The following is a 14,521-nucleotide window of genomic DNA, read 5'->3' on the forward strand; positions in this document are numbered from 1 at the left end:
GTGATCAGTCTTAGTTATACCCTCTGTCTTAATTACTGAAAGAAATTTAGATTTCCTAATGTCTAAATTTTTTAGGTTTTCACATAGCTGCAATTCAGCAAGTCATCATGTAAAGGGTTATGATGAAGCAAGGAGTAGCCACGTGTTCCATCTCTATTGAGAGGTCCACAGGGAATGATACGTGGTGCAGAAGGAAGGATTTAAGTTGTACATAAAAGAATGTCTTGACTACTGCCAAACTTTAAAATAGAAGGCAGGGGCCAGGCGTGGTGGCTCATGCCTGTAATCCCGAGGCCGAGGCGGGCAGATCACTGGAGGTCAGAAGTTTGAGACCAGCCTGACCAACATGGTGAAACCCTGTCTCTACTAAAAATACAAAAATTAGCTGGGCATGGTGGTGGGCGCCTGTACTTCCTGCTACTCAGGAGGCTGGGGCAGGAGGATCACTTGACCCCGGGAGGCAGAGGTTGCAGTGAGCCGAGATCGTGCCATTGCACTCCAGCCTAGGTGACAGAGTGAGACTCCCTCTCAAAAAAAAAAAATAATAATAATAATTAATCAAATAGATGGCAGGGAACGTATAGAGGATCCCCACCCCTGAGAAATCTTTGGGAAGAGCTTGAATTTATATCTGCGTGGAGAGGTCTAGCTGTGCCTTCTTGAATAAAAATAAGGATTAGAATAAATGAATAGTTCCCAAAGGTGACATCTGAGAATTGGCTCTGGCACCTGGATCTATCTGTTTAGGGAAGTTTTAGAACATGTGCAGGATTTTCCCCTAGATGGTCTGGTTCCCCTTCTCCACAAATGGCCCCCAAAGGCTTAAGCCAAAAACCTGAGTCCTGCCTGCCTCATCTTCTCTCAAAGTCCTTTTGGCAAATTCTATCAGCTTTACCTCAACATATATCCTGGGTCCATCAACTTCTCCCCATCTCCATTCTCATGCCCTGATCTAAGCCACCATCTCTCCATCACTCCCCTGGGGTGATGGACCTCCTGTACACTCTCTTGCTTCCCTTCAACTTTTTTCCCATCTGCAGCCAGTGCAATAGTTTTTCTACTGAGAATTCGATGAAATCACTCCATTGCTTAAAATCCTCCTATGGCTTCCTATTCCAAACAATAAAATCCAAGCCCTCCAGGAGCTGGACCTTGTCAAACTGTTTGACGTTTTCAAGAGCCCTATTTCCCCCACAATCATTCATTTTTAGGTAGTGACCTTCCTTTATTTTCTTGAAAATATTAAGCTAGCTTCTACCTCAGGATTTTTGCATATGCTATTCCTGTGCCTGTAGTGCTGTGTGTCCAGATTTATCAAGGCTGTTTTCTTTCTTGTTATTTGGATTTCAGCTGAAATGTCAGCTCTTCACATTGGTCTTCTCTGAATCCCTCTAACTGCTCCCTCCCTCCTCACTTGTTTCTTCCCACTTCTAGAACAGGGCTTGACACATACTGGATACTTAATTAATGTATGTTGAATTAATAAATATATGAATGGGGTGGAACTTGGGAATACATAATTTTAAAAAGCTAGTGTGGAATCACTTTAGGCACACTGGGCTAGACTGCCCCCTCAATGTGTGCATATACTGGAAGGATTATTTGGTGTCATTAAAATAATAACTATGAAATAATCAGCAATAAATCAGTTCAAGGTTAAAAAGAAAAACTTGGCTGGGCATGGTGGCTCACGCCTGTAATCCCAACATTTTGGGAGGCCGAGTGGTGGATCACCTGAGGTCAGGAGTTAGAGACCAGCCTGGCTAATATGGTGAAACCCTGTCTCCACTAAAAATACAAAAATTAACTGGGCGTGGTGGTGCACACCTGTAGTCCCAGCTTCTCAGGAAGCTGAGGCTGGAGAATCTCTTGAACCCAGGCAGAGGTTGCAGTGAGCCAAGATCACACCACTGCACTCCAGCCTGAGTGACAGTGAGACTCTGTCTCAAAACAATAAATAAAAATTAAAATTAAAAAAGAAAAAGAAAACTTTCTAGTCAAAAAGAATGTTATACTGAAGAAATCTGAAGGCTGGGCATGGTGGATCAAGCCTGTAACCCCAACACTTTGGGAGGCTGAGGCAGAAGAATTGCTTGAGCCTAGGAGTTTGAGACCAGCCTGGGCAACATAGCTATGCCCCATATCTACAATAAATAAATAATTTTTAAAACATTACATTTTTTTAAATTAAATATGAAACAAGGACCAGGACCTCAAATACATACATGTCATCAATCACCAAAATTTACCTAGAGGAAAAAGGTCTGTTGGAGACAATAACAAAAATAACTAAGCACATAAAAGATATCAACTCCTTTAGTACAAGTTAAGATAGTAAATTAAAACAAAACAATATTGAAATGCACTTTAAGCTAAATGCTGGCAATTAAGGGAAATCCTATACCAGGACTGAAATCATGACATTATGTGGTGGGCATATGCCCCTGGTACACTTTCAATCCTTCTGGACCCTGATGCTTAAGTTTTTCCAGTGGCTCCCCTTTGCCTTGAATAAAATCCATATTAGAACCGTATGTATAAATGACCTGCTCACCTGTCCAGCTTTACCCCTTGCCCCTTCCCTATCCTTGTCCTTCCAGCCATAGGCATTACTTGAAGTTTCCAAGAAGTGCAATGTCAATGCCTCTGTATTTTTACCCGAGCTGTTATCTCCTAGTGATGCCTCCCTGAACCCTCCCTTACTCCCACCTTGTTGTCTATGGGAATTAAGTTGTCCTTTCCAGTTCAAACATAATCTTAAACATTGGCATAAACATAGCTGGGGTTATTAGTGTGCTGTCATAACCAAGTACTTGCACAAGATTTCAGGGTCAGAGTTTGCCATTGTGTTTAGTGCCGCGTCAATGTCAGGAGGGGTTCTACTTTAATTGAGAAAACTACCGTGGAGACTTAACTTGTAAAGTGAAGATGGCTCTCGTCTTTTTTTTTTTTTTTTTGAGATGGAGTCTCACTCTGTCGCCCAGGCTGGAGTACGATGGTGTGATCTTGGCTCACTGTAACCTCCACCTCCCAGGTTCAAGCAATTCTCCTGCCTCAGACTCCTGAGTTGCTGGGATTACAGGCATGAGCCACCATACCCAGCTACTTTTTGTATTTTTAGTAGAGACGGGGTTTTGCCATGTTGGCCAGGCTGGTCTTGAACTCCTGACCTCAGGTGATCCTCCTGCCTCGGCCTCCCAAAGTGCTGGGATTACAGCACTTGCTTCTGTCATGTCTCCAGCAATTTAGCATAGGGATTGACACACAGTACAAACTTGATAAATGTTTGATGAATGTGTGAGTGAATAAATGAATATGTGAATAAAATTTGAATCTGGCCTGATCCTAGGTCAGGACTACCCATTTATGGCTGAAATGTGTTAGGGGCAGCTTTGAGAGTGTGATTCAACAATAAAGAAAAATACTACACTCCAGTAAAATGCAGGTGTAATGTGGTTTGATCCTTTCAAAAGCTAAAAATCTCAGTTGGACCCTTCTAAATATGACTGAAATGAAGTTATGTTTACTAGATTATAACACTTCATTGATAAAATCATAAAAGCAATTCTCAATCGTCAAATAAAACTCCTTCAATAACACTCATCAGCAGGAATACCAACAGATGAGTGCAACATATTAATGCTTTTAGGCCAGGCACAGTGGCTCACACCTGTAATAACAGCACTTCGTGAGGCCAACATGGGTGGATCACGAGGTCAGGAGTTCGAGACCAGCCTGACCAACATGGTGAAACCCCGTCTCTACTAAAAATACCAAAATTAGGCTGGGTGCAGTGGCTCACATCTGTAATCCCAGCACTTTGGGAGGCCGAGGAAGGCGGATCATAAGGTCAGGAGCTCAAGACCAGCCTGACCAACATGGTGAAACACCATCTCCACTAAAAAAACAAAAATTAGCTGAGCATGGTGGCACACGCCTATAATCCCAGCTACTCAGGAGGCTGAGGCAGGAGAAATGCTTGAATCTGGGAGGCCAGGGTCGCAATGAGCCGAGATCGCGACACTGCATTCCAGCCTGGGTGACAGAACAAGACTCCATCTCAAAAAAAAAAAATGCAAAAGTGAACCAGGGCCATTGTTTACACTGCAGATATCTGATGTTACTTGAACCAAGTGTTAATAGCAATATTGCTGTTATTGCACTCAGGTGTCTTCCCCCCACCTTAATTTACGTGCCAAACAGATCCATAATTTTTTTCTCCAAAGCTGGAGCAAGAATCAATTAAAGTACATAATAATGTGTTAACTAGCTAATACAGCAGTTAACATTAAGAGGCATTTCAAGCCTCTGAGTTTTTAGCAGTAGAGCTTTTCTTTCATTTGCTCTGTAAGATCTATAATTGAAAGAATACCATGAGAGATGCCTTTCATCAGCTCCACGAGTTACATTTCCTGCTTTGATAACGGTACAAGGAAAATCTAAGGCACTTCAAGCTCCCCAATTACGTTTGATTAGCTAGTCAAAATAATATAACAGCTTTTCATCACCCAAAGGAAAACTTTTGAAGAATTCTGTTGCCAACACTTCTGCACAAACACTAATCTATATCATTATTTTATAAGGGGAAATGTAATATTTAGTAAGTTTTTAAAAAATTAGGCAACAAGTAAAGCCTTTTATTCATCACAACTTTAGATCAAAAAGGCACACAACTGTGATGATAAGATGTGTGGTAAAGAAGCATTTGTAGCAGTTTCAGAGTCCACAGGATACAGTGATCAAAATGAAACAACAGCCCTTAGAATGGGCCAACATTTCAGAGAATGTGTGTGAAAACAGGATATGCACTCAAAACACTGTGATAAACACACAGATACACACACACACACACACACAATCTGCCAGGGAGAATTATTTGGGACCCCGAACTTGTGCATGCAGGTAATTGTTTTTAGCAAATGAACATGAGTGTGCCTATATGAAAATAAGGAACACTAATTAAGAAGTCATTTAAAACATTATTCTGAGAATTTTCAGGTTATTGACAATATCTATGGAATGTTGCTTAAAAGTAAAGCAAAGATGTCTACATATTGCCTTTACCATTGAGAAATCTGTATCCGTCCTTTAAGTCTTGAGCACATTAATTCAACATGTATCCAGTGTCTACCACAGGTCATTCCCATAAAAATATGATTTTAATTTAAATGAAGTAATTATCCTGCTCTCTCAGGTAAAACATGCTATAAACAGGGCATTTAGACATGTGACAGTCAATTCATAGGAGATGGTTCTGTTATAGAATTTAATAACGAACACTACACTAAACCATTGATGAAAGGCCAGTTACATCCGTGCTCCCAAAAATGAAAGACAGAGACTAGGACCTTAAGATCTCAGGTTGCATTCCACCTTTGTGAGGCTCTTATTGCACAATAAAGGACAGATTTTAGACCTATTGGCCAATTATTCCATCTGTCATGTAAACAAATGGTATTCTTACAGAATTAGAAGTTGGATCAAGTTTGGTTGTAAAGTTAATCCCGGGTCGGGCGCAGTGGCTCACGCCTGTAATCCCAGCACTTTGGGAGGCAGAGGTGGGTGGATCACCTGAGGTCGGGAGTTCAAGACCAGCCTGACCAATATGGAGAAACTTTGTCTCTACTAAAAATACAAAATTAGCCAGGCATGGTGGTACATGCCTGTAATTCCAGCTACTTTGGAGGCTGAAGCAGGAGAATCGCTTGAACCCGGGAGGCAGAGGTTGCAGTGAGCCAAGATCGCACCATTACACTCCAGCCTGGGCAACAAGAGCAAAACTCTTGTCTCCAAAAAAAAAAAAAAAGTTAATCCCAAATGTTGTGCACTCTGAGTGACATTGACATTTCCAAATATTCAAAATAATGTGGTTTTCTGTTAGTTTTCTCAGAGAAATGATCATGCAGCATTTCAACAAGTCCTGGGTACTTCAGACTTATTTATTTATTTATTTTTGAGATGGAGTTTTGCTCTGTTGGCCAGGCTAGAGCACAGTGGCGCAATCTTGGCTCACTGCAACCTCCGCCTCCCGGGTTCAACCAATTCTCCTGCCTCAGCCTCCCAAGTAGCTGGGATTACAGGTGCCCGCCACCATGCCAGGCTAATTTTTGTATTTTTTTTTTTTTTTTTTTTTAGTAGACATGGGGTTTCACCATCTGGGCCAGGATGGTCTCGAACTCCTGACCTCATGATCCACCTGCCTCGGCCTCCCAAAGTGTTGGGATTACAGGCATGAGCCATCGCACCCGGCCCAGACTTATTCTTGTCAAAGCTTTTGGCTATTCCTTCCCAGGACACAATACGTGAAGAATTCATAGAATTTATCCTGGTAGGTCAAGAACATAGCATGTGAAAATTATTTCCAAGGAGGAAGTTAAAGGTGAGGAAGACACTAGTGACCATCTGTGGCACTGTGTGGGGACATGGTTAAAAGACTGAAGCAGAACAGCCTTGTCATGGACAGAAACCCTTACACATACTTGAAAAGCAGGGATTTTCAGATTGCTTTTGCATTGACTTCGTGGGATCCGTGCATACTCACCTTGCTAAGCCTGCAGCCTCAGTAACCTCTCCTGCCCATACCCATCCAAGCTGAGCAGCTACTCCCTCTGCACTCACCCTTGGAAAATGCCACTGTGTGGAAGTCACTTGGCACAGTGGAAGGACAGATAGAAATCCTATTATCATTAACTGCAGCCCATCTCTGGGGTCTAGTTAACCGTTTCTCTTGCCTGCTCCACCCATTCTCAGACTTGTAGGGAATGAGTTGCCTTCCTTGCTCAACCACATTTCACCTGAAGGGTAAATGAAGATGCAGCTGAGGACAAGCTAATGCCTAAGGGTGCTTCCTGAGGTATAAGAAGGAAAGGGAAAAAACTTAATGAAGTAAGAAAGGAAAAAGTGAATTGGGACAGAAGAAGGTGGACAAGGAGGAGAGAGGAGAAGATAAAGAAAATGATGTGCAAGGTTAGTGTCCCCCATGGAGCCAGCCAGGGCGCCCATGCCACTGGCTGCCTGATTTTAGCCTACTGTATGGAGAGGACACAGGTGTAGAGGGGAGTTAAGTTTCAAGTATCAGATATTCAAGAAATACCTAGCTGCTGGGTTAGGTGACGTGGTTTATGTCATTTTTGTTGTTCTTGGCTGTGGGTGGCTTTCTTGGGTTAGAGCTTAATGTCTTTAACGTGAAGAATAGTTTAAATGGCCAATTTCCATGGAGCCATTCTGCAAATGGATGTTGAACTCTCAAAGATTTGTATGATCTACTTCCCAAGCTGTAGAAGAATAAGTCAGAGCAAAATCATTCTTTATTTATCCTGGAAAATAAAAAAGATCTATTTTACCTTATAGGTTCAGAGGGCAAAGTCCTTCAAAAGTGTGTTGGGGGATGTCACGTATGAGTCATGTTTTCTCTCTGTGTGTGTGTGTGTGTGTGTGTTTTTAACCCATTCTGTGACTTTGTATGACAGTGTGCAGACAGGGAGCTGGGGGCTCAGGCTTAGTGGGCTCTACTTCCCCAACACTGAGGAAGTAACACTGGCAGCCTTTCCATAAGATCTGTGAGCAATCTGTGTGCCTGCTGGGAAAGCATAAGTACTGGAATAAGCAGGGACCCTAATTATTCTCAGCAAACAAGCATGTGGCTACTTCTAGGCAGACAAGCTGACAAAAATTGCTTCTACCGATTGTTCAGTAGGAACCAGTGCCAAGCACTGGGAGGTTGGAGGAGGTAAGGTAAGCCTACCCAGGTATTCACAAGCTGGGGAGGACCACACCGCTAATGCATACCTGACTGGCTCATTCTGTGCCCCTCCAATTATATATAGCCTGGTTTTGCAAAATGAGGCTTAAGTCTCTGCAACCAACAACAAGACCCTGTTCCTGTTCTGATGGGGACACTGAATTATTTTGTCTTCAGTTTCCTACGATGGTCTCCTCTAATTATTATTATTATTATTATTATTATTATTATTATTATTATTATTATTATTTTTGAGACAGAGTCTCGCTCTGTCTCCCAGGCTGGAGTGCAGTGGCACAATCTCGGCTCACTGCAAGCTCAACCTCCCGGGTTCACGCCATTCTCCTGCCTCAGCCTCCCGAGTAGCTGGGACTACAGGCGCCTGTCACCACACCCGGCTAATTTTTTGTATATTTTTTAGTAGAGACGGGGTTTCACTGTGTTAGCCAGGATGGTCTCGATCTCCTGACCTCCTGATCCACCTGCCTTTGCCTCCCAAAGTGCCAGGATTACAGGCGTGAACCACTGAGCCCAGCCTATTATTATTATTATTTTTAAGACAAAGTCTTACTCTGCCACCCAGGCTGGAGTGCAGTAGTGCCATCTTGGCTTACTGCAACCTCTGCCTCCTGAGGTCATGTGATTCTCCTGCCTCAGCCTCCCAAGTAGCTGGGATTATAGGCAAGTGCCACCACGCCCAGCTAATTTTCATAATTTTTGTAGAGACGGGGTTTCACCATGTTGGCCAGGCTGGTCTCGAACTCCTGACCTCGGGTGATCCTCCCACCTCGGCATCCTAAAGTGCTGGGATCACAGGCATAAGCCACCGCGCCTGGCTGGGCCTCCTCTAATTTAAAAAAACAAGCAAAAAAAACAAAAAACCCAGCCCGGCGTAGTGGTTCACGCTTGTAATCCCAGCACTTTGGGAGGCCGAGGCAGGTGATCACCTGAGGTCAAGAGTTTGAGACCAGCCTGGCCAACGTGGTGAAACCCCGTCTCTACTAAAAATACAAAAATTAGCAGGGCGTGGTGGTATGTGCCTGATCTCAGCTACTCGGGAGGTTGATGCAGGAGAATTGCTTGAATCCGGGAGGCGGAAGTTGCAGTGAGCTGAGATCGCGACACTGCATTCCAGCCCGGGCAACAGGGTGAGACTCTGTCTCAAAAACAAACACAAAAACAAAAAAAACAAAAAACCAACATAACAAATGTACGTATGTTTGGGTAAACTTACGAAAAACCACTCTCTTCAGTAAAAAATAATACAAGTCCTTTAAGACCTGTTGGAATATGGTAAAGAGGTGAGCATATTGATAATGGCAATTATCAATTATAAAGTACTTTAAATATCCTGCTTTTGCAGGTAAAACATGCTGTAAACAGGGCATTTAGACAGGTGATAGTCAATTCATAGGAGATGGTTCCGTTGTAGGCTTTAAAAAACAACAGTTACATCCATGCTCCCAAAATGAAAGACAGAGACCAGGACCAAAAAAATGTATATGGAAGTTCTTTGTAAACAGTAAAGTACTTTACTGAAAGTACAATTTGGCTGAGGATGGTGGCTCACATCTGTAATCCCAGCACTTTGGGAGGCCAAGGCGGGTGGATCATCTGAGGTCAGGAGTTTGAGACCAGCCTGGCTGACAGGGTGAAACCTCGTTTCTACTAATAATACAAAAATTAGCTGGGCATGGTGGCGCATGCCTGTAATCCCAGCTACTCGGGAGGCTGAGGCAGGAGAATTGCTGGAACCCAGGAGGTGGAGGTTGCAGTGAGCCGAGATTGTGCCATTGCACCCCAGCTCAGGCAACAAGAGTGAAACTCCGTCTCAAAAAAAGAAAAAAGGAAAAAAAAAGTACAATTACGGCCAGGCGCACTGGCTCATGCCCATAATCCCAGCACTTTGGGAGGCTGAGGCAGGCAGATCACCCTGAGGTCAGGAGTTTCGAGACCAACCTGGCCAACATGGCGAAACCCCATCTCTACTAAAAATACAAAAATTAGATAGATGTTGTCGTGCGCGCCTGTAATCCCAGCTACTCAGGAGGCTGAGGAAAGCGAATTACTTGAATGCAGGAGGCGGAGGTTGCCGTGAGCCAAGATCGTGCCACTGCACTCCAGCCTGGGCGACAGAGTCGCCTGTCTCCAAAAAAAAAAAAAAAAAAAATTGATTTAGCAAACTTTTACTAATCAATTAACTTGACATCTCTATGAGTCATTATGACTGACAGACCTATCCTCTACAGAGAACATGTTATACGAGAGCGATGGTCTTTTACTCCCACTCTGACCAAATGACCATACACTGCTCACATCACTGGACTGTCCTAAAGATCAAACTAGAAAATGGCCTGCAAGCACCTAGCACTAGAGTAGGTGCTTAGTGGGTACCCAAGAAAAGTTACTTCTCTTCTCCTTTACCATATGACCTTGAGCAGAGCAAGGAAAATGCTCACGTCTGTACCATTTTCCAACAGGTCTTAAAGGACTTGAATTACTGAAGAGAATGATTTTTCATAAATTGACCCGAAGATATGTAAATTCATTATGTTTTCCTTTGTGTAATTGGAGAAGGTCATCGTAGGAAACTGAATACAAAGTAATTCAGTACATCCTCATCAGAACAGGAACAAGGGCTTGCTCTTGGCTGCCGAGTCTTAAGCCTCAGTTTGCAAAACCAGGCTATATCGAACTGGAGGGGCACAGAATGAGGCAGTCAGGTATGCAGTAGCAGTGTGGTCCTACTCTCACTGTTCAGATTCAGACACCTGACGATGGCCAAGCTAGTTAAACATGGATTTCTTGGGTGTGCCTCGCTATTCTCATGTTCTCCCCATGGTTCCAGTAGATAACATACAGGTTAATACGAACAGGAAGCTCATAAAACATGTGAACAAGCAGACCCAGTGTGAAGTTATGATCATCACTACTCTCTTACCAAATATCCCAGCGCCCCATGGAGGATATGTTTCCATGGAAACTATTAGTGGTCAACTATGCTGAAACCATAAGTTTCAGGGAGCTTAAACTGAGTTTACAGTTTGTAAATGTATACTCAACGAATAAAGCAAATTTACTTCTTTTTAAAAGTAACAAAAAAAACTGTAAGGACAATAACAGATCAGGATTGGCAGGGACTGGGGTGGGGAGAGGTGTTTATTACAAAGGGATGCAAGAGAATTTTAAAGTGTGAAAGAGCTGTTTTATTATTTGTACATTAAAAACAGTAAATTTTAGGGAGAGTAAATTTTATCTTAGTAGAAGTAACTAATGCATGGGAGTTTTGAGGTCACTGGTGTACTTTCAAAATACCCCAGTAAAGAACAATACACATCTCCACAGTAAGTGGGCATGTTCCACTGCCCCACAGTGAGTTGGCCATAGCACAAACAGGCATTGGCTGAGAAGAGCTGATTCTTTCAGTGAATTGTGAGCAAGAAGAAAGATAATGGCTTTCTGAGTCTACAACAGACACACGCAATATACGTATATAAGCGAGAAAGGCTGAAATAACATAAATTCTCATCCAACACTATCAGCCATACCAAAGCCTTCTGTTTCAGGTCTGCTTGGAAAAAGATATAAAAGCAGACGCTTAACACCTGGAGAGACCTTAGAGACCGTGAATCAAACCTGCTGATTCCAACATTCTCTCCAAATTCACAAAGAACACTTTCATATCTACCTTCAGCAGAAGAAAAACCAGTTTTATCATTTCCTTGTAAACCTATGCAGGTTCGATTTATTTCATTCTGGCAACTTTGTGATGAGTATGAGAACTGGCAATAGATGGCTTGATGTGCCTTGAGATCAAATTTTGATTGGAAAATTTTCATTGAAAAATTTGACTGGAAAACAAACTTTAATGTTTGTTTTCTTTGTGTCATCCTTGTGCTTCCCAGATTAGCTACTTTGCATCCAGAGAAGTGAAAACAAAGGTAAGTAAAGTGGCTACTGCTCTGTGACATCACATGGCAATGAGGAGTGCTGTGTTGGACCCATGATTCCCAACCCCAACTCTCAGGAGAAGGCAAAAGAGAGCCACATGGCAAGTAAATGTGGTAGACACCAAGCAGGATCCTCTCTCTCAGTTTCTCTTTCTCTCCCATAGAAAAGTAGGGCTGGCCGGGCACAGTGGTTCACGCCTGTAAACTTTGGGATGCCGAGGCGAGTGGATCACCTGAGGTCAGGAGTTCGAGACCAGCCTGACCAACATGGAGAAATCCCATCTCTACTAAAAAATACAAAAATAAGCCAGGCGTGGTGGCAGGCGCTATAATCCCAGCTACTCGGGAGGCTGAGGCAGGAGAATCACTTGAACCTGGGAGGCGGAGGTTGCAGTGAGCTGAGATCGTGCCATTGCACTCCAGCCTGGGCAACAAGAGTGAAACTCCGTCTCAAAAAAAAAAAGTAGGGCTGCCAGGCACAGCGGGTTATGCCTGTAATTCCAGCACTTTGGGAGGCCAAGGTGGGAGGATTGCTTGAATCCAGGATTTCCAGACCAGCCTGGGCAACATCGCAAGATCCCATCTCCACAAAAAATAAAAAATTAGCTAGCATGGTTGCATGCGCCTGTGGTCCCAGCTATTTGGGAAGCTAAAGTGGGAAGATGGCTTGAGGCCACAAGGTCAAGGCTGCAGTGAGCTATGATCATGCCACTGCACTCCAGCCTGGGCAACAGAGAGAGACCCTATCTTAAAAAAAAAAGTAGGACTAAGTAAATTTACTAAAGAATATAGCTTAAAATTGGGGCAGATTCAATAAAGTCTAAGATTATAGGCCTGTATTGGGAAAGGTAACTGTGATTTAGGAAAAAGGATCTAGAATGTTAAAAATAAATAAATAACGCTGCTCAGATAGCTTCCATAATGGGCTAGAGAAAAAAGAAGTTTTGCTCCCCGCCTTGTGCCCTCGCTTTAGATAAAGCTGTACTTAAAAACCAACTTCAGCATGGCTAAATTCCTTTGGCACAAACTCCCTGAGTCTCTGAGACCTATTTTCCACAGAAATGCTAGTTGGGAGTTTCAGTCAGGATTAATTTAGATTTTTTTAAATAAGTACATGTATCAGAATCATTCATCGAGGGGAAGTTCTTACATATCCATTCCCAGAATTCTCTTAAGACATCTGGTCTCATTAGAAGATCAAATAGATCCTCCAGATTCATTAGCTGTTTAACAAAGTGGGAATTATTTTCTCACTGCTCTTGTATTTGTGAGATATTCAAGACACAGGTGAAAAAAAAATAACTGAAAAAAAAGCCAATCTTCTTGACTCACAAGGACAGCTCTTTCAGCAGAATACAAGTCTCGAATTAGCTCTTAATTTCTAAAAACACAAGGAAACAGTCAAGAGCATAGGCCACTTAACAGATTTGGTTTAAAGATCAGAAAATTTTATAATTAGTGGCTCACCTATCACCTGGTTACAATCCTGTGTTCTCTTTTTTTATGGACAGTTTCATGAATGCGTGTGTCATCTTTGTGCAGGGGGTCATGCTAATCTCTGTATCTTTCCAATTTTATTGTATATGCCGCCAAAGTGAGCGCCCTGCATTCTCTTTCTGCTATCTCGACAAGCATACATAACAAGAAACCCATACTGAACATGCCCAGCTTCTAGTAGAGCACAGGATATAATCGTGTTTGGCCGCTTTAACTGCAGAGTACAGCCCATATGCCGTCACTGAACCAGATTCTCCTGGAGAGTAAACTATCCGCAGAGGGTAGGGCACTAGAGAATGCTTCAGAAACTCTTTCAAGGCCCAGAAGTGCTGAATCCACTGTACTGAATGATACCCCAGTGGCCTGAAAGAATTATTGTAGCTTTTTAAAGTGACTCATTTACTCCCAGGGGGTCATCTGGACTCAGGGAAAATCTGTCTCACTGATTATTAGTGATTTGGTAATTGGATGGTAGTGATGGGCTTCTGATAACCTAGAGATTTGCTTTAGCTTCACTGGCAAAGGACTGTTTTTTTTTTGGAGTCAAAGGTTACACTGTCTCTGTGTGTGTGTGTGTGTGTGTGTGTGTGTGTGTGTGTGTGTGCTGGGAGGATGAGGGAATGCGTACAAGAGGACTGCTTCTTTGAACCTGAATCTGCCAGTCCCAGTTCTGCCATTCAGTAGCTGGATAATCTTGGGCAGATTATATTCCCTTCTGCCTCAGTTTCTTCATATGTAAAAAGAGGTAGGGTCAAATGATCTCAGTGATCTCTTCTAGCTCTGAAAAACCTTGTGATTTCTAGGCAATGAGTATCTTTTGATGCACATCTGCTGTGGCAAAAGCTACAAGTTTCAGAGTATTAATTTCATCTTTCTCAAGCCATTATTTTGGATGAAGACCAGAATTGTCCTTTACAAGTGTGTTAAAAAAACAAAGCAGCTCACTTATGTGTCCTCTAGCCCTTTTCCCTTTCATCTTCCAGCTCTGAAATTTTATGGTTTCTATGAGAGTTGGGGAGTTGTAATTTCTTCTTTTTCATTCCAATCTTTTGAATGAAAACCAGAATACCTTTTTTTGCACCTTGTAGATGTATAGAAAAACAAAACAACCTACCAAATTTCCTGGCCCTTCTGTTCCCTTAACTAGTAAACAAATGAAATTCTCTGTTTGTCCTACGTGGTAGAGAGTATAATTTGTCCTGAGAGAGTGAGCAAGAGGTAGGCCAGGTGTGGTGGCTCATGCCTATAATCCCAGCACTTTGGGAGGCTGAGGCGGGCAGCTCACAAGGTCAGGAGATTAAGACCATCCTGGCTAACATGGTGAAACACCATC

General features: G+C 42.7%; 1 protein-coding gene and 1 non-coding gene across 3 annotated transcripts in view; both read right to left on the reverse strand.

Annotated features, from left to right (window-relative positions):
• NR5A2 (nuclear receptor subfamily 5 group A member 2) overlaps positions 1-14,521 on the reverse strand; it is a 150,766-nt gene that overhangs the window by 110,936 nt on the left and 25,309 nt on the right. The gene's annotated exons all lie outside the window — the stretch shown is intronic.
• Positions 13,189-13,293, reverse strand: LOC129459048 (U6 spliceosomal RNA). The gene has a single exon (XR_008649864.1). It is a non-coding gene; the product is annotated as a U6 spliceosomal RNA (small nuclear RNA).

Source organism: Symphalangus syndactylus, chromosome 19 (genome assembly GCF_028878055.3).
Source record: "Symphalangus syndactylus isolate Jambi chromosome 19, NHGRI_mSymSyn1-v2.1_pri, whole genome shotgun sequence".
Lineage (NCBI taxonomy): Eukaryota > Metazoa > Chordata > Mammalia > Primates > Hylobatidae > Symphalangus > Symphalangus syndactylus.